The sequence below is a fragment of the Ceratotherium simum genome, unplaced genomic scaffold, assembly GCF_057802395.1.
Source record: "Ceratotherium simum simum isolate JZ-2026a unplaced genomic scaffold, ASM5780239v1 HiC_scaffold_43, whole genome shotgun sequence".
Classification (NCBI taxonomy): domain Eukaryota; kingdom Metazoa; phylum Chordata; class Mammalia; order Perissodactyla; family Rhinocerotidae; genus Ceratotherium; species Ceratotherium simum.
In genome coordinates this window covers 8,428,636-8,434,635 of record NW_028261259.1, presented here as the reverse complement: position 1 = coordinate 8,434,635, position 6,000 = coordinate 8,428,636, and the positions used below count along the sequence as shown (strand labels likewise).

Sequence of the window (6,000 nt, the reverse complement as noted above, 5' to 3'; positions counted from 1 at the left end):
AGCTGAAGATACCCAAGGGCTGAGAATTAAAGTCACAGTCATGTCACTCTCTCAGACTTTTTATGTGTGAGCTTCACATTCTCAATCTTAAGCAGTGATTCCCTGAGAATGCACACTCTGAGGATTATAATGATTAATAATATTAATATATTATTATTATTCATTGCATACATTATACACTGTATATTATAATTATAAATTAATGTATAATTATTATTATACATTAATATATCATTATTATATATTACATTATTGTGATATCATTATAATGGTTAATAATCTTTATCATTATTGACTATTTAATTTCTCCTAAGCAACAGGACTGGCAAGCTCTGCGTGTACTATCTCAGTTACAGTCACAATATTTAGGGTTTTATTTCCATTTTAAGGTAAAGATGTGGAGGATCAGAAATATTAAATAACTTGACAAAGAAGGAAAAAAATTAATACAAAGCTAAATTAAACACCTATTCGCACTATGTATCAAAGAAAGAAAGACGTTTTCTGACTTACAAACAGACTCAAAGTTGACCTCCCACAGGCCTGCAGTGAAAGAACCGGTAAAGAATATACATCAGGAAGAAGAAATGTGAACACAGGAAAACATAACAGGAGTCACAAGGAAAGGAAAAAAACCGTCTGTCTAATTTAGTATTAGTTCTAAAACAAGACATTAAAAACACATTCGAACCATAATTCCAGATGATTACCACATGGAAGAATACAGGAGAGAAGATTTAGGTAAAAAATAACTCATTTTTTAGGGAAGATATACATACTAAGATACTCTATTATTAACATATTGCTCTCAGAAACTGATAAATCTGTGGAACAAAAGTAAGTAATGATAAAGAGGATTTGAAGAGTGCAACATACTCGATCAGACAAATAGACAAATCCCAACACACTGGCTTATTGTGAGACTTGTGATGCTGAAAACAGTCGTTCTCCTGACAGCATGCTACCGCAATGGCATATCAATTTTCATGAATCAAATTTCCAACACATATAAATCTAAGAAAAGGGAAAATCCAGTATTTCATTGTATGCAACTAGTGATTCAACATGCAACAAATACCAGAAAAATAGAGACACAGAAGTAGGTGTGTTTTTAGAGAAGACAGATATAACAGCTCTTTAGTGAAATGTTATGTTGGAATCTATTGCAATATTACATAAAAAGGACAATCCATTTGGACTAGGTATGTTTTCTCTGTGACTGTGAGGGCAAAACTCTAAAGAATCCCCTGACTGTGATAACTCTCTGTTGATCTTAAAATACAAATACATAACACTCAGGAAAGGAAAAGAAGGAAAGATCACCTTTCTCTCCTCACCTGAAACTCAATCTCCTACCTCAGAAGCATCACTGTCAGTATCTTCTCTGTCATGCAAAGGAATCAAAGAAAAGAGATTATTGGTATATATTAAAGATTCTAGAGCTCAAAGCAAGAAAACCTAATGACCCCTGCAGAGGCATTCATGTAGTGTGAGCTCCATGTCATCTGCCCCGTCTTGTCTTTTATCACCGTGTTTGTGGGGCCGTCCTTCTTTGCCCCTCACTCTCCCTGCCTCACTAGCGAGTCTGTCTGCATCAGTGTTACCGCCAGTCTCTCTCTTGCCGTCTTCACTTTCTCTTCCTGTTTCCTGATATCTTCCTGAGTCACCAGAAGTTGTTTGCAAAGGAGCTGTGGGATGTACAGAGCAGCTCCTGGGATCGTCTCTGTTGAATCTGAAAACCAGGCAGGGGTGGGCATGGGAGTGGAGTTCAGACCACCTGCAAGCACACCTGGCAGGGATGCACCTGTGCAACTAGGTGAAAGACTCAGCAGGGCTTTGGCCAGGTCCAAAGGACTTAACGGTTCTTCTGCACTATGCAGGCCTAGAGACCTTGCAGTCTCTTCTGCCAGCAGAGTTGTTGGGGCTGCTCCAACGTTTCCTCCCATTGATGGTATCTGACCTCGTTGCCAGGATAGGATGAGATTCTAGTAACTGGCCTCTTGAATATGTAACTGGACATCCTCAAAGGGATGGAGATGCTCAAACCAGGCTTTGGGTTGGATTGGTTTCCACAATCATGTCGCTTCCTCTGTGATGATTTGACCATCATACTTCTTTTCCTCTTATCCTATAAAAATAAATTATGAATGTGGATCAGAGTGATAAATGAAGCCTGCCTTCCAAGGACAATTATGTCAGATGCCTTGTACTTCTACCCTCCCTCTCTCCCTGTGGGGTTTAATCTGACCTGTGTCCTGGGACATCATCAACGAGATTTGTGTCAAGAACAGAAAGCTGGAGGTCAAAACTCAGGACTACGGCAGGTCATTTCTTCTCCCCCATGTTTTTAGACACTTATCAGTATGACTTTATTCTCATTTTGTCCTTGTCACTCTCAACAAGAAAAGGTCTGGGGCTCCCTGTCAGGACACACGGTCCCCATTCTTTTTCTAAATCCCAAATGATACCATTCTTCTGTACTATATGACTATTCATTTGATTAACCTATTGACCAGTTGGTGTTCATAGCTAAATTAGAGTTTAAATCAGTAGTGAAATTATCCTCCACCCCACTCCTAGTGACTCTTATTTGACAATTGTGAACATTAAATCTCAGTACAGAGAATGTATGTCTGAAAAAACTCAACTTCCAATTGGAGATTGTGCTGTAAGTGGGAAGTACACACTGGATTTATGAAACCCAGGAAAACAATGTAAACTCTCTCATTATTAAGTTTTGTATAGACTGCACCCACATTGATGATATCTTGGTTATAGTGGGTTAAAATATACTATTAAAATTAGTTTCACCTGTTTGCTTTAATTTTTTAAAATATGGCCACTAAGAAAAAAAATTAAATTCTATAATATAGAGTGCTTAATGTTACTATTGGACAGTGCCAATGAAGCCATCAGTGAAAATAAATTCCAGAGAAAGTGGTTAGGGAAATTTTTTCCCTAGAAAAGGAGTCTACACTGGCCCACATTGCAAGACGCAGCAAAAAACTGTCATACACACACACACACACACACACACACACACACACAAAGTGACAGAATGAAACAAACCTCTTCCTAGAGTCCCACCACTTTTCACATGGCAAGAGGTTGCACTCCTACTTAGTCCTAAGTGGACTAATCTCAAGAAAGAAGGCAGAAGTCAAGGTAATTTACGAGTTAGGAAGATTTAAAACCAGAGACTAAAGCTCAAGATATGTGGTGAATTTCCTGTCGTGGCTTCTGTTATTAATTCAATATGTTAGGGAGACTTTTCCAAGGAGGGTTGTTTTAAAAAACACCTTTTCTTTACCATGTAAAAATAGACAGGTTATGTAAAGAATAATTACTCTAGCCAATCAATAAAAAGGAAATGATAGAACACGAATACCCTTATTATAAGTCACTACTGGATTAGAGAGTCAGGGAACAGCTGACATTGGGTTAATTTGGCCTTAATTAGGCTGATTCTGATTTCATGACTGTCATATTGATTGTATTATGCTAGAACCTACGAAACTTCCTCGCCCCCCTACTATTTAACCACCAAGGCCCACCAACCAGACTAGTCCTTGCTGACACACTCCCTGCCTCCATCCCTTCTGACAACACCTGGAGGATATTCCCCCAATCACACTCTGTCCCTGTGCTCTTCTACCTGCCCCAGGACCAGGGAATCATTCTCTCCAAGGCTCAGGCTCTGCGTGTGCCTAGTTCTGGGGATGGCACTTCTCTCTCGAGTGAAGACAAGGATCAGAACGCAGACCCTGTGAGCTGCAGCAATTGGAGAAAGACTGGGGTTTGCTGACAGAAAAGAACCTTTAGTGGGCACGGTTACCAGGGTCCAAGAAGCCCCAGTGATTCCTCCAGGGAATGTGATGCAGGACAGAGCAGGAATGTCTGCCTGTGGTTCGGCTTGGGAATGCCTGTAGGATGACATAGGTGACATTGGTAATGCATTCGCCAATGTTGTTCATTCATTTATTCATCGTATGTCATGGAGTGCTTTCTGCATACATCCAGACAACAGGCTCACCCTCTGGGGCTCACAGGCAGAGTCAGAAGAATTTCTAAATTGTATTTCTAATATATAGGTACAGCACTGGTAATACACTAGGTGTTCCAAGCATTTTCCAAACATTAACTCCTTTAATACTCTCCATAAACTTACAAAATATGTATGCTGATCATTATTGCCAACTGACAGATGACGAAACTGAGGCACAAATCAGGTAAAGAACTCAGTCAATACAAATATCTAGCAAGGGATTGAGCTGGAATTTGGACATGAGGAGTTAGCTCCATACTCTGTGCTCTTAACCACGATATTTACTCTCTAAAGACTTCACATCATGAAAAAATTTGATCAGTTATCCATTTTCTTGGTGCATTGAGTAGCCACACTATTTTATCTGTGTCTGAAAAATAGAATACCTGCGTAGAAAGTACTGCACATACACACTCAAATTACATTTACCAATGCCCCCAGTCCCTGAAAATTAATACAGAGAAGATTTCAGAATGTTTCTTGCCCAGGAAGGGAGGACTCTGAGGAAATCTCAGTGTTACTGTTAGAAGCTAAGGACAGGCTGGGAGTGGGTCTCAGGGGAAAGGTGTCCTCAGGAGTCACCATTGAATGACAACATTGATGGGAGGGTCTCAGCAGTGACTGAATTCAGGATCTGGTGGTGTTTTAACCCGGTGCTTATCTTCTGGCTGTGGGTTTAAGGTGATGCAGCACAGGGAGTGGGGATGGTTCACTGTGTTCTTGGGGAAACCAGACCCATGAAAGAGAGGGAATGACGGTCTCCTTAAACAATGGATTCGTGGTGGGAAAAATTCGGCCTGGAAGAGACAGTCGTGTTCCTGGTATAACCAGAAGGAGTTGCCTCTGCATCAGCCAAAGCAGACAGCACTTCCCCGTGCACTCATTTTATCTCAATGGGAGGAAGGAGGAGGAAATCATGTAATGCTCTTCTGGATGTAAGATCTGTGATGGTAGAGACTGTGCTAGGACGTTCTGAAAGGCCTCTCTGAGTTATTTCAGACCTTTGCTGTGACCAGAATGACAAGTGTAAGCACCCCTGCCTATGTCTGGGAACAGTTAGTGTGTCAAGGAGAAGGCTCCCTGGTACAGAGACTCACAGGAAGAAGCGAGTTTGACCAGGGAAGGTCAGAAATGTGGCCAATGTGGCTGGAGGGAGTCTGAGAAGAGAGAGTGAGGGGAGAGAGGAGGGTGATCAGGCTGGATCCTGGGACATGGTAGACTGTTACTTTCTGTTCCTCTGTGACAACATTACTCCAAAACCTACCACCTATACAGTACAAATATATAACATCTCATAATTTCTGTGAGCCAAGCATCTGGCATGGCTTAGCTGGGTGCCTCTACCTCAAAGTCTCTGTGAAGCAGGGTTGTGGTCTCAACAGGGCTCAAATGGGGGAGGATTCCCACCCAAGATCACTCACATGGGTTTTGTCAGGATCCATTTGGACTGAGAGTCTGAGCTCCTGTCTGTCTGTTGGCTGGACTCTCCCTCAGTTCTCTCCTATGGAGCCTCTACATAGTGCAACTGAAAACATCAGCACTTGCATTCCCAGTTCTGGTGATTTGATAGAGAGCGAGAGCGAGAGAGAAAGAGAGAGAGAGAGAGATGGAAACAGAAGGAGGGAGGTAAGTAGGGAACCCTAGTAAGTCAGTAAGTGGGAAGTGACAGACATTTTGTAATTAAAACTTGGAAGTGACATCCCATAACCTTGGCTGTGTTCTGTTGTTCAGAAGCCAGATACTGACCACTTAGTGATGACAAAAGGATGTGGACTTCAGGAGGCAGGGAGCACTGGGGCCATTGTGGAGGCTGTCCACCACATAGGCCAACGTGAGGCACTTGGGACTGATTCTGAGTAAAACAGGGGACCGTGGAAGGGTTAATGCCAGTGGATCACAATGTCTGAATTTCCTCTAATTTCAACCCCTTCAGGATGCAGACCTGAAAATGAGGC

General features: G+C 41.7%; 1 pseudogene; it reads right to left on the bottom strand.

Annotated features, from left to right (window-relative positions):
• Nucleotides 1–1,516: 1,516 nt before the first annotated feature.
• LOC147911542 (methyl-CpG-binding domain protein 3-like 1) lies at nt 1,517–2,119 on the bottom strand (annotated as a pseudogene).
• Between the last annotated feature and the right edge of the window lie 3,881 nt (nt 2,120–6,000).